Source organism: Sander lucioperca, chromosome 11, assembly GCF_008315115.2.
Source record: "Sander lucioperca isolate FBNREF2018 chromosome 11, SLUC_FBN_1.2, whole genome shotgun sequence".
NCBI classification, from domain to species: domain Eukaryota; kingdom Metazoa; phylum Chordata; class Actinopteri; order Perciformes; family Percidae; genus Sander; species Sander lucioperca.
The window spans coordinates 2,053,391-2,069,958 of record NC_050183.1 but is presented as its reverse complement, the minus strand read 5'-3'; the positions used below and the strand labels follow the sequence as shown (position 1 = coordinate 2,069,958).

Genomic DNA, 16,568 nt, shown 5'->3' with positions numbered 1-16,568 from the left:
AAGGCGTCATGTGAGCAGGAGAGTGGTGCGCCATTGGCCAGCCGGGGATAAGTATAATAAGGCTGCTCTGTGCGCCATTGGCCCAGGCCGGGAGCGGAGGCGCCTCCTCACTTGGCTGTGCGCAAGAATGTGAGTGCGGCTCACTGTTCATAATTGTCAGCAGCCAGGAGGGGGGGGGGCAGTAAGTAACAAATTGTTCCAATAATCTGTTTTTTTTTCATCGACGAGTAGCGTGGGGAAATGCACGCATTATGTTTCCTCTCAAAAAAAGAGGAATGAATAAAATGTCTGGTGAGTCCATATATCAACTATTGAGTGACTGTCAACTTGAAGATGGGGGCACTTTAATCTATACGAGGCATTTGATCTCAACGTTTTCAGCATTATGAGTAAAGATGACAAAAACAAAAATGAAAGCTCTAAAAAGACAGCAAAAGAACAGCAACTGTACCCGTTAACATTGGCCAGATGATAATACTATCTTGTTAGTCAGTCAGTCGACCTTCATTCCTTATGTAGTTCAGATAAGACGTTTTTCAGTGGTTTGATACTGCACTGATAACATGTTTAGTGTTTTGCGGTGAATGCAGATCTGTTACCCTGACACACATTCATGTATCTGATTTTAACAGACCTACAACTGAAATGACATACACAATTACAAGAACAGAACTAAATCATCTGGTTTGTGGCCCATATAGTTTGATTTGTTGCATTGTCTTCCTGGATAATTTTCATGCAGGTGGATCAGGAATCGTATTCATATGATACTTAACTAAGCAATTATCACAGCTCAAATGCAAGGAACAGGATCATGTCATTTTCACAAGCTGATGATGAAAATTGATTAAGAAAGAAGAAGTGGGAATATAAAAAAGAAAGAAATCTTTGACACTAAAATGACTATAAGAGCAAACACTTTCACCTTTAATTTCTGAAATACTGTCACTTCATGTTGTCCCTTTCTTGTTAATGGTGCTAAGACCTAAACCAACCTTTACAATGCATTTTTGATCATAACAAGTTCCGAAGCTAATTAATTATTTAGAAGATGGGGAGCTAATTGAAAGGAAGGGATGCAACCTATAGATGTTGAGGTGGGAGGTTACAGCGAGAAGACCCCTTGAAGTTCTCTTTTACATTTATAGAAACAAAGGGAGCATGATATGTTTTACATATTTATACTGTTCTACCCTCTTTTATATTTCCATATTGATTTTCTACACAGTTGGACTTCACAGAGGGCAACAGCACATAAAAGAACATCCTCTCTCTGTCTCTCTCTGGTTCTCTGGAGTGTGGAGGCAGAGCAACTCAAGGTTCTGTATGGGTGGGAAATAGAGCGCATGTAATCTGGAGCGCGCATCTTCCCCTGCTCAGGCTGCGGCATTAAATCAATATTCCGCAAAGCTTTCTCTTGTTTTCACATTCACTTGACTGCCGCCGTGATGCGCTGCGAGGGTCGAGCAGCCGCTCCCTGATTTTTGTGGCACTTGCCCCCCTCCCTCTTCCTCCTCCTTCTCCTTCACTTCACGGCAGACACCCTCATTTGGATGGCTCCAAGGCGATGCGGCCATTCCATTTGTCTTGTGCGTTAACGGGAGGCGGCAGGATTAAGGCAACGCGTTATCTCGACACAAAACATTATCTCCGCCTCGCTCTTCCAACACCGTGAAACAATGATTATTAACTACTTGAGGAGCATGTTCAGGGGTTTTCGAGGCTTGTCGCCACACTGAAGGAACATGAAATATATTTCACAACACACCCCCTGAACTAGATTTTTGAGTTTTCAACTCAAGAATGCTTCCCCTTTTCTAGCCACTTGTGAGTACTTTCAGTACTGGCTTGCCTGGTGCCCCGAGGGAGTATGGCTAACGGCATTATGACTGGACGTGTGACAGTAGCATTTTTACCAGAAACCAGCCCAGCACTTCCTTTTCAAAATTTAAAAGCATGTCGTGCTTCATCATCCCGGTGTAAGATACTGGTTGTGCATTCAAACACACGTTCACTCACACCCCATCGTTATGAAAGCAAAACCCTGCCTCTGCAAAATGGGTCATACGCTGCAGTCACTTTATCTCAGCAAATGTATTGTGCTTGGGTGAGTGGTAGACATGCGCATGTGTGATTACACATCAAAGGCAAGACTGCAATATTAGAGCATGGCTGTCTTCGCTGAAACAGGACTTGAGCAAGTCGACCCGTTCGATGTGTTCGGGGGTTGCAAGTCTGTGTGATATAGTTAGCCCCAAGAGCCAAAATGTCAGTCTTTCTTTAATGCCTTTTAACAGCCAAGAGGAAGGTGCTCTTGCTCTAAAATGAACTTCATTGGCGTCATTTTCATTCCACTGCAGTGCCCTGTATGCCTTGTACGTCAGCGATTTCAAGCAAACAGTTGAACACATAGGATTTGCTCCGAACACAGAAAAACCATTCACCCTTGGTTTGTGTACAAAGATACACAGACAGGCTAATAAGTACACACACACACACACACACACACACACACACACACACACACACACACACACACACTTGCAGATATGCATCCACTGTGGAGTGAATTTGAGCAGTTGGGGTTCAAAGCCACATCAGTCAAAAACGAGAAGACAGCTCTGTGCCACCGTCTTATAGACCCATCACTGTGCAAGCTAATCTGCGGCGCGTTCCAGCCCTATATTTAGACCAATTTTTTGTGAACACTTGGCATAATTTGCTGAGACGAAAGGAGCTCTTCGAAGCTGTTAACCTTGTCTCTTTCAAATTCATTTGGAGTTTTTCAGCTGCGCATTCCAAAAACACCTGTTCTCACCATTGTCGTCCTGTGAAATACTCTTCATTTCAATGGGGAAATAGTTAGTTATGAATAGAAATGATGGTGCAGTGTGTCTGTGAGAAGATGCGATGAGGTGGCTGATTCTCTCAGCTGCTCATGAGAGAATTGGCTTAATCTGAAATCAGTTAAAGTCAAAAAATGACTTAAGGTAAAGGGAGCAAATATTCCTGTAATAACACTACACCTGGTAAAATGCACTCCCATTTATTATTACCCAGGAAGTACAGTCAGTTTAGGTCAATGTGTGTGTGTGTGTGTGTGTGTGTGTGTGTGTGTGTGTGTGTGTGTGTGTGTGTGTGTGCGCGCGCGCGCGCGTGCGCGTGTGTGCGTGTGTGCGTGTGTGTGTGTGAGTACCAAATGCTCTGATCTGGTCCAGGTGGGCCAGAGGGAGTTGGTCATACTAAAAGCCTTTACCTCCATCTGCTGTGTGGCCTGCACATGCACCCACATTTACACACAAACATACAGGCAAGAAGGACTGTCTGGTTCAAAAGCTTGTCCCTTAAGCATTTAACACTATACGCTTTGGCCACAGAAACATGCCCCACTGGGAGCCTGCATGGCATCTGCCTCCCAGCTCCTGGAGCCAAGGCATGGGGCCGAGGGAGGGGCCTGGGGCCGAGATAAGCTCTTCCTTCCCTGGTCACCGCTACGCTGTGGGGACCGGACAGGCCTGGAGCCTCAGCTGAGCACCGCTGATAATATCCACATGAGTGTACGTGTGTGGTTGGATGTGTGTGTGTTTGTGTGTTGAGAAGTAGAGGATTGGTTAAGGGGATGTGAGATATAATAAAATAATACCCAAATAGTCAAATAATAACAGAAGTGTGTACAGACATGTTTGCTTATGAGAAATGCCTTTGCTCTCGGGAATCATAAATAGTACAACTGAAGAACAAAACTTACAAAGGCACAACTAAATTGCAATTCTGCTAAAATGTCTGTGTGAATAACTAATGTAATCGCGATCTGAACTCTGACATCATGATTTTTCTTGAAATTATTTTCCAAAGTAAGTATCCCTGTTTAAAACATATCTTAAATTGAGTGTTAATGGTCTTATCTTCCTCATTTCAATGTTGAAAATCTCACAAAAAGCTGCACAAGAAACAAATTAAATTATCCAATTTGCAGATTGTCGTATGTCTTTTAAGGAAATAAAATTTGAAGACAACAAAGTAGGAAACGACAAAGCAAGTAATAAGTACAGTAAATTACACTCACTACATCTGACATGTAACAATGTTGCTTTCACGGTAGTGCTCATTGTATTTTTTCATTCTTTGTATTTTGTTCAGTACCCTCATTTGCGGTGTAAGATTAATTGCCGTGCTGCTAACAGCAAATTAATCTGTTCTTGTTCTCTCGCTCTAATTCATTGTTTATTTAACATGAGTGTAATGTAGTCTTTTGTCGAATGACAGAAAGTGGTCCCTCTTTGTTCAACAGCACTGACCTTATCATTTTAACTTGTCGTATTGGAATACTCATTTACTCATCATCTTAAGAGTCACCTCACGTAACGAGCCAGTGAGCCAAATTAAATTAATTCTAGGCTACTTTTAATTGTGTTGATGTTTCAAATAACAGTGTATGACAAAAAGGTCTGGATGATGATGGAAACAGTAATTGGTAAAAAGATGTTTTTGAGATACTTCTTTATATTAAAATGTAATAATATTATGATGAGGACCAGGAGGTCTTTGACAGACTCTTTAATAACCACTCTCCCAAATGAACAGTATTTCTTAAATGTGTTATGTTTTAGCATCAGCTAATCTTTACCACATTGATCAGCATATAGAAATCAAGTCACTGCTTGGGAGGTCAGCATCTCCTACATTAGATTTTATATTTTGTTGGTCATTGGTCAGGTTTAGTGGGAAAGTTTGGGATTCATTTCCATCACAAAACAGGAAGAGGCCACTTTTCTTTATTTGCAAAAAAAGAGCTGAAGCTTTGGTTTTTGGAGTGAGTGAAAGAGTAATTTATCATCTTAGGAAAACCAAAGAGACAAACGGTGACTGCGGAAGGTCTTTTCTCTTTGTGGTAGGAAGCAACAGAGTTTATGGGATGTGTGGTTTTAGTTTTGAGAAAACCACCACAGACAATACCAGTGTTTAGAGAAATACGGAGATATTAAGTTAGATTTAGGGCCTTCTATTAAGCCTTGATCCATGAGTGTTCTCTTTAAGGTTTATGTATTAGCAGCAACAAGTAAAATTCCTGCACACTGATTGTTTAGTGATTCTCTGCTGTCCAGTCTGAAGGTCCAATTTGTTTAATTACAACGTCCTGGATGTTAATCGAGCCAAAGATTTTTGTTATGTTTTTCTCATGTCATCCCGTATGTTGCTCACCATTGTCGACCAAGGGAAAAATGAAAAGAAGTCTCTTTGTTTTTGCTCAGACAGTTGCTTTCATGTGACATGCAGATCTAACCAGTGTAGAAGATCCACTTTTTACAACTGTGGATGCTTGCCACTGCATTGTGTTTGATCCTTAGAGGAATTGCTTTGAAGAAAGAAAGAAAAACAGTTTTACTCACTTCCTGCTTGCGGAAAAGTAACTGCCTTGTTAAGAGTCGGTGTACTCTACCGTGCACTTCTACTGCATCAGTCAAGTTGTAATAATTAGCTGCAATAAGATGTAGGATGAAGGGAGACATTTCTAGTGTTTAACAAAGGCTGATAGTTTTTTAACTCCAGGCAATTGTGTGATGAATTGTGGATGTGGTGCAGCCTGGTTGGGAGACTTATTAAATGAAGAATAGTGAACATGGTGTAACATACTTGTCGTGTGTGTAACTCTCAGAGTTAAAGCATGTGTTTTGACAGGGGTAGAGGGAGAGAGCAAAAGAGAGACATAGACATAGAAAGAAATATCCAGAGATCCAGGTCAGCTGTGAGGCCTCAGCTGGAGTGGAGGGCTACACCTGTCAGCGCCCGGGGGCCTCTCTCTCTCTCTCTCTCTCTCTCTCTCTCTATCTCTCTCTCTCTCTCTCTCTATGTCATCGTTCTGTCTCTCTCTTTCTGTCCAGCTGGACGTGCAGCAGCCTCTCAACCCCCCCACCCAACCTCCACCTCCCGGATCCAGGCCAGTTCAGCCCAGCCATGCGTGGCCATCTCTGGGAATTCATTCCCGATGCTTCCTGTTCATTGCATCCACTCTCTCTTCTTTCTCTATCTGTCACTCCACCCCCACAACCCCCCATCTACATGTCTTCCTCTTAACTATCTATCCCATAAACCATCTCTATTTTTCTCACAAACATGCTGAAACCTTATTCCTTTTTCTCTCATTTTTTAATACATTTTAGTATCTAAATTATGCCTCTTAGTATGGAACTTGGCAAACCCAACTAAAATCCATTTAAAGTCAACATTTAAACACAGTATTCAAATCAGGCTCAGAAACTGTGGCTGCATTTACCACTCTGATCTTACCTAATTCAGATGTTTTCTTTTGGCTTTACCAAGATCTGATTTAAATGCCTAAGATGTAAACACCAGATCAAATATGGTATTAAATTCCTATGAAAGTCTTACTGCCAATGTCTGACCTGAATTGAAACACCCAGAGTGGAGTTACATCCCACATACCATAGGCTCACTTCTTTCCTGTCACTGGCTGGCCGCTTATATTGTTGGGATAGACGATGGCACGAATATTGAAAGTTTTCCTTTTCATTCAAAAGTTTCAGCAGGCACCACTGAGGAGTGCACAACACATTCCCACCACTCCTGACTCCTGCTGTTCATCCAAAGCCTCCTTTCACCACAGTCAGCAGAGACAGCAGCTGGGAACATTAAAACGCTACAAGCAGCCTCTTTATTCTGAAATTGTGTCTGTAGCCTATTTTTCCAAATAGTGTCTGTACTGTAAAATTATAACACTATAGTATTGTTACAGTGTTGCCTACGTTTGATAAACTAAAACATTATCCCTTACATGTTTTGTGGCTGACTATTCTATATGTCTATATTTCTTTTTAAAACAATACATTCAGTCCACTGTAACCATCTCAGCATTAAGAGAACAAAACCTTATGTAAAAGGGGTACATGTTGGTGACTATTGTATCTATTGCTATATCATTAATATCTGTGCATAACTCAGTTTGCATTATTATGTATCTGCACAAACCACACATAAGTTGTGTATTGAACACATGATAGACAAAATATCCAACCTGATCTAACAGAATTCTGTGAAATGAACACGGCCCCTTAACTCAAAATCTGTGGCAGTTTCACGGAATCACAAAAAATTCTGCGATGGGCCCATGGAAGAATTCTGTGAAATGAACATGAATTGGCGATGAACACAGCCCCTTAAGTGGGAGGGCTTACGTTTCCATGACACGCGGGACAACAATGTGACGGTTGGTTTTAGGAAAAGAAGAACAGGATGGTTGGGTTTAGGAAAAAAATAAACGGTTGGGTTTAGGAAAACAATAATGGGACACGGGACAACAACGGGACGTTTGGGTTTGGGAAAAGAAGAACGGGATGCTTACAGTTGGGTTTAGGAAACGTGACACGCGGGACACGATCCCCGGTCTCCTGGGTGAAAGTCCTGTGTTGTTTGACCCATCCACTACCCCAACCAACCTCCTCACGTGAATTTTCGGGCTTTCATACTACTCGCTACCGTAGTCGCTCCTAATGCTACGTCATCTTCTCATTGACTTTACATTGGCACTGTTTTCCGTGGCGGCCACACGGAATTTTCACACATTCCGTGCCACCACCACGTAATGCGGTGTTAACAGTTCGTGATCATTTCACGGAATTCTGTGAGACCAGGCTGAAATATCTTATCTGTGCAAAACAAAAATCAAGACTGGGGTCATATCTGATTTCTGGTTTCTCTCAATAACTGCCTCAAATGGCAGAAAATCAGACAAACTATTAGTTAACTTTAGCTCACACACAGTGCTAAATGTTTTACAATTCACAAGAATATAACATTTATCGCAGTGCAATTTAGAACCATCTTTGACCCAGTCAATTCACAGCAAGGACATTTAGATTCAATCAAAAGATGAAAACACTACAGCTGATCCATTACTACAAGTGCAGGACTAAGGACTAAGGAGTAGATCTGTCATTAGCACTGAGGATCCTGACAAACCCAATAAAGTGTTTTACAAAAATCAAAGAAGCAGCTTTCTGTCTGGGCTCACTTTGGCACTGTGCAGAAATACTAGTACTATAGTAGTAATACTCAATTATAAATTATATTCTCATTTTTTTTATTTAGAAAAATGAACTCAACAAATGCTATCAAGGTCACTGTGCAAAAACATTGGGTTTTTATCTGTGTTTACTATGTATAATTAAATGCTTTTCTCCTCATACAATGCTAGTTTTTATGAGTATTCTGTCTGTCATGATATATCAAAGAAGCACAAGGATTACATCACTTCTGTGTGGCACTCGATTTGCCATTCCATTCAGGCCATTCCAGAGTCCATTAACTCCTGCTATAAACAGAAATGCTAAAATGAGTGTGTTCTCTCTCCCTCCTTTTAACCACAACATCTCTTTTTTTATTTCTTTGTATTTATAGCTCCACCTGCAATTTGCTTTATCATAATGGAGAAAGTGTAAAACGATATTGGGCACAGGATAAAAGACAAATAACAGTAATGGGTTTGGTTGAGCATGATAGCAGTCAACTGTCAACCTGCAATAAACTGTGCAGTTTAAAAACGTGAACGTGGTTTAATGCTCTATAGCTTGTTCTTGTTACAGTTGATTTTCGGATAACTGGCTTGCCAATGAGTCATGCTGGCATTAAAAATAAAATAGCAGGTAGCTGCTGTCAGTCTCTCGTAAACTATATCATAGCTATTTTTTCTGTTGAAAGGTGTCCTGGCTTGGTTGCAAAAGCTTGTAAAAATCTGCCATTTAACCTCACTGAATCTCCATTTTGTCCCGCAGCAAGATGGAGCTGAGGGTTGAATAACAGTATACGTATTCTACAGCTGCACTCACACCACATCCTATCCTACATGCCGACTACTGAATTATTCAACTGTTTGTACCTGTGAGGCAAGCAGGCCTTGTTAAGGGCTGCCCCGGTATGATCTATAATTAAATATAATGCAACATGAAAGTGCATAAGACATGAGACTAGGGTTTGGACAAGTCACTCAGACTTCCTCCTAGGTATCCATTTTGTGTCGGTTCATATGCTGACTGCAGCTGTTTTTATTTTTGAGTATTTACTTTATAAGCTTTTTCAGCCTTGTGCACACTCTAATGTTTTTTTCTCTTTTGCTTGGCTACTCTCTGAGTCAGTGGTCTTTAATGTTTGCTATCAACAGTTGACATTTGGAGGGCAATAAGATCATGTCATGTTTGATTATGCTATTATTACCTCGATGTTCTCTAAGTACACAGTATTAAACTCAATAGGGCCCCTGTCTCTTGCAGTATGTTTGTTTGGTTCCCCCTAGCAGCTCAATCATGAAGCCTTCCAAAGCTCACACTCAGAAATAATCCTGTGCATTTACAAATATGACCATAACAAAACCGTTTATGGGCTCTCTAAATTCACCATTTGGGATTCATAAAACCCAGCATCGGTCCATTGTTCCCAGCGATCAACCAACTCTGCCCGGATGTAGATGCAAACAGTTACCTAAACCACAACCACACAGAAATTGCCATGCTTCCCAAAGTTTAGGACAAAGGACACATTTTCATATTTTCTTTGAATCAGTGCTAAGATCACTATTGTCTTAGACTGTGAGAAGAAAAAAAGTGTTACTTGTGTGTTAATAATAATGTCTAATCTCAGTGACAGATGAAGGCCTTCACCTTGCATATACACAAACACACATGCACAAACACACGCACACAGACACCACAGTGGGATCCTAGCATCTGTCCAAATGTGAACGGTAATATCTCCACCTTGCAGGCAGCTGCGGGGAGGGAAGGCTTAGTGGCTCGTTCACTTTCTTCCTTCACTGGCTGTGAAGTGGAGTCTGAGGTGTCAGGAGTTTTTTTTCCATCCCCCTCTCTGTCCCTCTCTCTCTCTCTCTCTCTCTCTCACTCTCACTCTCACTCTCTCTCTCTCTCTCTCTCTCTCTCACTCTCTCTCTCTCTCTCTCTCTCTCTCCCTCTCTCTCTCTCTCACTGTCTTTTCACAGCGAGTACGTCTCTATAGTGGTTGAGTCTGTGCTTTACAGGGAACACTGTGAGCGCCTGATAAGAAGCTGAAAGCAGATATATACATCCTGGAGTGAGCTACAGATATGCAGTCAGGGTAGACAGTAAACAGATCACATATATTATGTTTCTAGGATTTACATGTGGCATATGATGCAGAACTGTTAGCGCATGGTGTTCGTAAAAGGCTGGCTAACTTCTATCTTTGCACCTAAAAGTGTCAGCGAGGATACATTTTAGCAACAAATAAAAAGATGTCATGTCTCATTTTGCTCCCAGACAAATTGAATTGACCCTTCCATCACTGGTGCCAAAAAATGATAGAAATAATTTCTGTCAACTGGCAACATAAACGGAGTGAGTGTTTATTCCCTCCAGCTGTGTGTGGAAGTATTTAGAGAGTTGCACCCCCCCCCAGACAAGCTTTTACCTCTTCCCCTTTATAAGACCCAGCAATTACTCTGGTTTGCTGACACCCTGAATACCAATACAACAATGCCTCTTCTTTTTCTGCAAGAACCCCCCCCCATTCATACACATACACACACACACACACACACACACACACACACACACACACAATCTACTACCACCCTCCTCACCAAAACACCCCAGCACCCCCCTTTATTCCCTTATTCCCCTTCTCAAATACAAAGTTGCCCATGGTTGCCATGGCTACTGCAGGAGTTCATGAATCCATGTGCAGAGGGACTTACTCTTCATTCCTTGAGAATGATCAGGAGGATTTGGGGGAGGGGGGATGGTGGTGAAGAGTGGAGGTGGGGTGATCGACGGGACATTGGATGAAGGATTTGGATGAAGAAGGTAGAGGGGATAGAGTGGGTGAGGCAGGGAGGAAGCCCTTCCCTCTCCTCCACCACGTGCCCTACTGAAGCAGATGGTGCCGTGTGGCTCTGCCATGCCACCATGCTCGCCTTCTGAGGACCGCTGCCATAAGGAGGGAGGTTAGTAGGAGATTTGGGGTGACAGTATTTGGCATGAGCTACAAAGTGAAGATGTAGGGAGGGAGAATGCACTCGGTGCCTTGGGCTGACACAAAGGTAAGCTGCTGTTATGTTCCTGTCTCTGTGATTTAGTGCCCATGTGGTGCAAGAATAGGAAAGCAAAGGTACCTTTCAGGTTCAGGGTCTCAGCACCAGGCTGCACCGCAACACGCTGCATGTTTTAGTTTTGTTGATGAACTAGTTCAATGGTTGTGTCATTCAGTGATCAAATACTGTGTCTACAGTTTTACTCCTCACTATATTTTCACCCATATTCCCAAAATGCATCTTGATAAATAGCTGCTTTACATCTTGTCGTGTGTGTAACAACTCTTGAACCTTGGAGTTTAGTTTCTGTTGCATTTATGATTAAAAATGATTACCAGACGTGTACACAAAACTACACCACTCTCCCTGTTACTACACAAATTCCTCCTTTTGGGGACTAATAAAGTTGTATTATATTATTTTGCCACCATACAGCCATAAGTGTAAACATAATTTTAGGCTAACCCTGACCAATTGCATCTATTCTAAAATCCTGTGTAAAGAGATGACAGGCCAGGCTCGGTAAGAACATTGTGTACAGGCCTGAGCATGGCGGGGTGGAGATGTGGATGGGTTTGTTGGGGGGGTTTTGAGGTGGAGGGAGGGTGGTAGGTTGGATCGGGTGGGGGTGTAGTGGGTCATTTGCCTGAATGCTCCTGCACGCATCCTGACTATATCCGTCTGTCTCCCTCCTTCTTGCTGTCACATGCAAACACTCATGCACACATTAGCCTCCCACATGCATTAAACCCATCTGCAGTCAGTGCCTTTTGCACAGACGTTAGCAGCATAATCACTACAAATAACATGAAATACACACAACTGTAGCAAAACATACTGTACACACTGGCTTTCCAACACACTCTATGCACATAAGCACCAATGCACCCTTAAACATTCACACACAAATGCACACACAGACACACCAGCCCCTCTCAATCCGTGGCCTGGAAGAATGGAACCAGTGTGCGGCGAAGCTGCCAGCAGACAAGGGCAGGGCCGGGGTTTTGCAGGGGCATGTGTGTGTGTGTGTGTGTGTGTGTGTGTGTGTGTGTGTGTGTGTGTGTGTGTGTTGGGGGTGCAGAGGGCTTGGAAATGTGTGTAGGTTTTGGGAGGGGCACTGGCCTATACATCTGAAAAGCATTAAAGTAAATAGACAAAGTCAGAAATAGAATCTGAGACATTGTGGCAGTTATATTATGACAAACTAGGAGATCTGTGGCCGAATCTACAGTTCAAAGCCCTTGAAGGATGTGAGAGTTGATCCTTACAGGTCAGTTTGGGAATAAATTATTAAAATCATGGATGTTTCCATGCTAAATTTAGCAGCTTGTCTAACAGCAGCACTCAAAGGATTCAAGCAAAAAAAAAAAAACTGCCTTTAAAGAAATACTGAATGCAAAATGAAAATTATGTCATTATCTGCTCACATTGGATTCATGGGCACATACTGCAAAGCTGTGTGATTAAGATTATGAAACTAAATCTGACTTAACTATGTCAGTGTTTCTTTTAACTTTTAAGCCATTTAGCTGACACTTTTCCGAAGCTGCTTACACTGAGTGAGCAGGTAGGATGTTACTGTGTTTTGCTCAAGGACACTTTAGCAGGACACATTGCTGTGCCTCTCACATGGTCAAATTGTGATGTTTACATTGTTACATCTCTGATCTTTTTCCACCCAGGTTCCCTGTATGTTATTCTATTACTGGAATTGTTGGGTCTTTGTAAATTATACAGTGCGGCCTAGACCTACTCTATCTGTAAAGTGTCCTGAGATAACTCTTGTTATGATTTGATACTATAAATAAAATTGAATTGAATTGAATTAAACTCTATAAAAACATAATTAGTAGGCATTTATGCTGTAATATAACTTGCCAAAGGTGAAGTGTCACTTGAGACCTAAATGTACAGCAATTCAGATTCATTCATATTCAGTTGAAAATGTTTGACCTTTGATTTTCATCTGTTGTCATTTGTCTCAGTGCTTGTAGTGTGTATGAGTTTTAATCACTAATCCCCATTAAAGTAACAAATAATACTGAATTACTGACTGCAATTTGTTGTAATTTCTACATTACATCTTCCACTCATCTGCATTCATGCATTATGGGAGCAACATACAGTTTATCACAGCTGTTGATCAAAAACAACTACGAAATTTATGTTTTACAGTAAAGAAGAAACACCACCACACTACATTTCCCCATGTATACATACAGTATATTAATGAACTCATGGGGTTTTCAATGTAGTGCAAAGCTTCAAAGTTCAGGAAATCAAGGTTCCAATTCAAGGCAGAAAACCACCAAGCTGCAGGTGTTCTCCACACAACAGCCATGTTCTGCAACATTTATGCAACATAGATGGATATTTTTTCTCATTTATGCTGAACTTGTTGCATTTTACCATCATTATCCATGTTCACGTTTCATTGCTAGAGTGAGATTTTGAGAGGAATGAAGACACACAAATTCTGTGGAAGGCAGTTGTTTCCTCAAAGGGAGGGGCCAGGACTGTCTGTGGGAAAATTCTGGGTCGACCAATAAACCCTGATTTTCCAGCTTGTACCAACCACTTGGAGAATGACGTGGTTATTTGTTTTCCGAAATTGTGTGTATCATCAATCCCCAGTTTGCAGGAAAGGATTTGACTAAACCTCGCAGATGTGTATTTTAAGATAAAAGAAACAAAGTCACTTTTTAATAATGCTTATCCAGAGTATAATTATTTTGACTGTGTGGATAATGTGTCATTGATACTAAATTTGTTTTTAGATATAGCTATCAACTCTAAGGCTCTATAATACTTATGTTTTAGGACTTTGAATATCCACCTTTGTAAGAAGGCTGACGAATTTGCACTGCTGCTTCCAATCATTCTGCCATTATGCCTCATCGTGTCACTCACTGCTCTTTGCTTTTCTTCCTATTCACTCATCATTTTCTTTTCAGAGAAGCAGATGTGAATGAGTCTGCATGTATGCATAAAGTGTTTGTGGTTGAAAGTGTGTGTGTGTGTGTGTGTGTGAGAGAGAGAGCGAGAGAGAGAGAGAGAGAGAGAGAGAGAGAGAGAGAGAGAGAGAGAGAGAGAGAGGGAAGCTAGCCAACTAGCTCTTTCTTCCAGAGGGTCTGACTCCAGACTCCAACATGGCTGCCGTAAATCAGTGGGAAAAGGAGCTAAGTTAATTGCACAGGCGTTTATGAAGGAGAAAGCCTTGATTTACTCCAAAAGCTTTACATCACCCCTGTGGATGTGGAGTGATGAAAGGAGTGGAGCAAGGGAAAAGGGGAGGAGGAATATGGTGGGGTTCAGCACGGGGTGTGAACAAAGTTCACTTGCAGCATATTAGATAAGCTGATTGGTAAACTAGATTGTGGACAGATATGCATCTATTGCCTTGGGAATAATTATTAAAACTTGATAGAAGTCAGGATGACTTTGGTTTAGAAGGGCATTTTTCATTATGGAGTCAAATATAGAAGAATCACACACAAAAATTGGATGTAGTAAATACAAATTAGCATATCTTTACATAATGTAAATACTGTGAAACAAACTCTAGGCATGTAACAATTAGGTGCAGTGTATGTATCTGGCCTTCCAGCCTCACAAAGGTTTAAATTTGAGTTGTTCAAGGTAAAGCAGACCCCAACACACTAGAGGTGGAAAGCATTGTACTTTTTCAGAGACACATTCTTATGGTTTGGTGCTTGTATTGTTATTTTGACAGTATTAGCAATTTCAGTCCACTACATTTCAGAAGGCAATATTCCATAAGTGTGTTTATTGTTGATTACATTTACCTGACAACTACTGTTTCTATTTACATACAATTGTGATAAATTAATATGGTTTAATTTACATTAACATTTACATTTATATACAGCACTGTATAAGGTAGTTACTGTAGGTCTAGTGTCTCCTGAACCACCTTCATTATTACAATATGTCAATCGATTTCTTCATTGCTGTAAAAATGTCTAAGTTGGCCATCCAACCGAACTTGTTTTTATTTTGATAAATGAATAGATTCCAGTTATACTATTTCAATGGATGATCAGTAGTTTTACATTGCAGTGTTGTGTTGTGCATCATGTTTACAGTAATGCTCTTGAGTACTCTGTGTCTACGTTTTGTGAATTACGTTTTTAGGTGACAAACCACCTGCCCCAAAACCTGACTCATCTCTTGCTACTTCTATTGATTTTGTATATTTACAGGATAACTTCCAAATATCTCCAGTGAACAAGATTCAATCTGTAGCTAAGCTAGCCAAGACGTGTGTGAACACCAGAGCTTGATCATGATCAAACCCCTTATTCAGTATGCAGCTGTACTGTGGGTGTGTCTCTTCCGCAGACTGGTGCAATATGGCGGCCCTAGAAAGAAGATCTTTTTACTGCTATTTTACTGTAAGGACTGACACCACACAATGTCACACCTACCACTGATGATTTAGGCTGCTGAAAAAAATATTGACTATCAAACTCCAATCTTGCTACACTGGCGATATCTTGACATGACATCACATTATTGGTATTATTATTAGTATATGCAGGACTAAGATGAAACCAAAAAAGGTTCCACAGATGGAGGGTATAAAACCGAAAGCTATGTTAAAAAGTGTGAAAGTGTTTAGGGTGTTTTTTAAGTCGAGACTCTGGCTGTAACTTCATCTTCTCTTTGATAGTTGCCTAAAGTTTATGTGTGAACATTTGGTTACGCATACTGTGCATCCAACTTTGGATAAGAACACGCTGCTATCCTGACCTCCACAAAGAAGCCGCAGTGAAGAAGTTTGAAGAGTTCCCATGCCTTCTGAACATCTGTTTTATCCACAAAAAGACAGATTAGCACTTAACCCCACTCCTCTACTTTCCTCTACATTTAGCAGCGCCAGCTCAGCTCACTAGCTTCTTTCCTGTGCGATGATGCTATCAAGGTTTCGACTGCCTTTTTGGCAGCTGTGTGCTGCATACAGCCCTGACACACACACACACACACACACACACACACACACACACACTAAATAAGTAGGTGGAAGCGGTAAAAAACCGTTAAGGCCGTGGTTTTGAAGGTACGCCTCTGTGGCTGGGGATGGGAAACATTTGTTACAGTAGGGTAGAGGAGCTGTAGCCACCATATAGGAAGCCAGAGTAGTGGAGAAACAAAAAGGCATTATGCAGTGCCTGACAAAGGAAGAAGGGTAAAAGAGAGACAGACAAAGCTTTATTTTTACCACATGTGGCTTTTATATCAATAACAATCTATTTTTCTCTTCTGGTTTTAACAGCAACATGTTACAGATCATGAGTACAATTACAGTTTTACCTTACACTTGTTTCCCTAAGCATTCATATCACTAGCCATATTGAAAAAAAAAAAAAAACATCTTTCTACATCTAGAGAGTCGTTTGACATTACTTAACACAGTGGCCTTATTTGTTTAGCTGGAGCTCAAGAAAAGAATAGAAAACTGATTAGA

The 16,568-nt window shown here is 41.1% G+C and overlaps 1 long non-coding RNA gene across 1 annotated transcript in view; it reads left to right on the top strand.

The window, feature by feature from the left end:
* Positions 1 to 10,791: 10,791 nt before the first annotated feature.
* LOC118496321 overlaps positions 10,792 to 16,568 on the top strand; it is a 39,419-nt gene continuing 33,642 nt past the window's right edge. Inside the window, exon 1 of the long non-coding RNA XR_004898883.1 lies at positions 10,792 to 11,086. This is a non-coding gene — a long non-coding RNA (uncharacterized LOC118496321). The remainder of the gene's footprint in view (positions 11,087 to 16,568) is intronic.